The sequence below is a fragment of the Schistocerca piceifrons genome, unplaced genomic scaffold (genome assembly GCF_021461385.2).
Source record: "Schistocerca piceifrons isolate TAMUIC-IGC-003096 unplaced genomic scaffold, iqSchPice1.1 HiC_scaffold_1361, whole genome shotgun sequence".
In the NCBI taxonomy this organism is placed as follows: Eukaryota; Metazoa; Arthropoda; class Insecta; order Orthoptera; family Acrididae; genus Schistocerca; species Schistocerca piceifrons.
In genome coordinates, this window is record NW_025727193.1 from 20,001 (window position 1) to 22,500 (window position 2,500).

At 57.3% G+C, this 2,500-nt stretch overlaps 1 non-coding gene across 1 annotated transcript in view; it reads right to left on the reverse strand.

The window, feature by feature from the left end:
* LOC124732685 overlaps positions 1 to 241 on the reverse strand; it is a 1,909-nt gene extending 1,668 nt beyond the window's left edge. Inside the window, exon 1 of the ribosomal RNA XR_007008796.1 lies at positions 1 to 241. This exon is cut by the window's left edge and continues 1,668 nt beyond it. This is a non-coding gene — a ribosomal RNA (small subunit ribosomal RNA).
* Between the last annotated feature and the right edge of the window lie 2,259 nt (positions 242 to 2,500).

The window sequence follows — 2,500 nt, forward strand, 5'->3', positions numbered from 1 at the left end:
GACGAGCCGACCGATTGGTTTTGATCTAATAAAAGCGTCCCTTCCATCTCTGGTCGGGACTCTGTTTGCATGTATTAGCTCTAGAATTACCACAGTTATCCAAGTAACGTGGGTACGATCTAAGGAACCATAACTGATTTAATGAGCCATTCGCGGTTTCACCTTAATGCGGCTTGTACTGAGACATGCATGGCTTAATCTTTGAGACAAGCATATGACTACTGGCAGGATCAACCAGGGAGCTGCGCCAACTAGAGCTGAGCAGCCGGCCGCCCGGGAGTGTGTCCCGGGGGCCCGCGCGAACACGCAAGCGTCCGCTCAATCATTCTGCAAACAGGAGGAGGCTGAGCTCCCCTGCACAATACACCTCGAAACCCTCTCAGGTCCCGGCGGCGCGCAGCGCCGTCCCAAGTACTTGGTCGGGTTCGAGAGAGGCGCAATCGCCCGGAGTTAGGCGAGTAGACGCTTTCGGTGCGACCACCCGTGCTCCCAACTGAGCTTGCCGCTGCCGACAGAGGCCCGGGAGCGTGCTGTCGTGGCATTGCCGGCGGGAGACAACACGCGCCACCTACGGTGACCGGCAGCTCCAACGCCAGCGCCACAGAAGGACAAAAGCCCCACTTGGGTGCCGAAGCGAACTCTCCCAGCACAGCGCACGCGCCAACACATCCGCACAGCTGCGATACAAACCACCAGCGAGAACCGCTGGGGCGACCGAGCAGCAGACGGCGTCGCGGCGCCGAGCGCCGGGCGGCGGCGCATCCTCAACGCACACAGTCCTCAATCGGACCAGCACACCGAAGATGTCCACCGCGCTTCGCACCGGGCCCGCGAGGACCTACTTTGGCCGCACGGCGCCGCGCGCAGGGTGCGCCGGCGCGCAGCTGCGACGCCTGCCGCGTCCGTCGGCCGGCGCGCCTGCCACTGGCCGCCCCCACCAGCCGGCTGTAGCGCGTGCGCCCACGCACCGCGCGGCCAGCACGCCGGGAGGCGCCCCCTCACCGGCCGGGGACGGTCCCACCCAGCCACCACCGCGTATCGCTTCACACCCAGATGCCGTTCAGTTTCATCGGCATGGTGGGTATCGCTGGAACAACCGGTTAGTACCTCAACCTATCGTCGCCATCACCGATTCACCCCTAGCGAGAACAACCGCACCACAACGGGTTACCATTTCTTCATTTGCGTAACTTCACCAGAAAACGTAGGCGTCCATCGCCATTAGCAACTTCAACGATTATTGCATGCCTGTGTCAGGTGTCACGCCACACTACGTCTGCCCACATACACGCAACAAAATGTGCACGCCTAGACAATACGTGGAAGGTGGCCCCCGTACGTATGCGATGTCCATTGCTCGAACGACTGTCAACCGGCCTCTGTAGCATGTCGCAGATATGGAACGCGGTGCACCATGCTATCACGGTGTTTGAGGAGAGACGACTAGGTCCGAATACATCAACACACAGCTCATGCTGATCGCCATCCACGGCGTCCGTTCCTCCCACACGTCTCTATGGCGTACCACACTGCAATCCAGCTCTCATAGGGAGACGACACGTAGCTGCGTGCACAATATTTGCACTGTATGGTCCGCCGTTTTTGGGCGCAGTCGTTGTACGGTCACACATGTGCCACGATGTATCATTCAGTACATAAGGACGAATGTGCAGTACAGATTGTGGTTCACGCGTACGACATCAGCGGACAGTTGACACAGGCCGCACCACAACGTAGCCTGCGTACGTCGCATGCGAAGGGCATTGAACATGCAAACTTGTCACCAACCAGCTTGCGAAGGCAGGGGGCAAGGTGGGGACGTGGGGACGTGGGGAGGGGTGGGGGGGGGGGGGGCGGCATGTACGTCCTGCTGCCATCCACATTACAGTGTACAGCAGGAGCATGTGGAAAGTCAGCAAGACTTGCAAGGTGTTTAACATGAAGCGATACACAGGGGAGCGGGCAGTGCGAGTAGCGAACTATATTGCGAGGGTTGCGGGTGGGCAACACTACACTAATTGAACGAGTCGTATAACAATTACAGAGCAGGTTTAGGCGACAACGTGGGTTACGTTAGCGGACAACGTGGGTTACGTTAGCGGACAACGTGGGTTACGTTAAGGCACAACATGGGTTACGTTAAGGCACAACATGGGTTACGTTAAGGCACAACATGGGTTACGTTAGGGCACAACATGGGTTAGGTTAGGGGACAACATGGGTTAGGTTAGGGGACAACATGGGTTAGGTTAGGGGACAACATGGGTTAGGTTAGGGCACAACATGGGTTAGGTTAGGGCACAACATGGGTTAGGTTAGGGCACAACATGGGTTAGGTTAGGGCACAACATGGGTTAGGTTAAGGCACAACATGGGTTAGGTTAAGGCACAACATGGGTTAGGTTAAGGCACAACATGGGTTAGGTTAAGGCACAACATGGGTTAGGTTAAGGTACAACATGGGTTAGGTTAAGGTACAACATGGGTTAGGTTAAGGTAC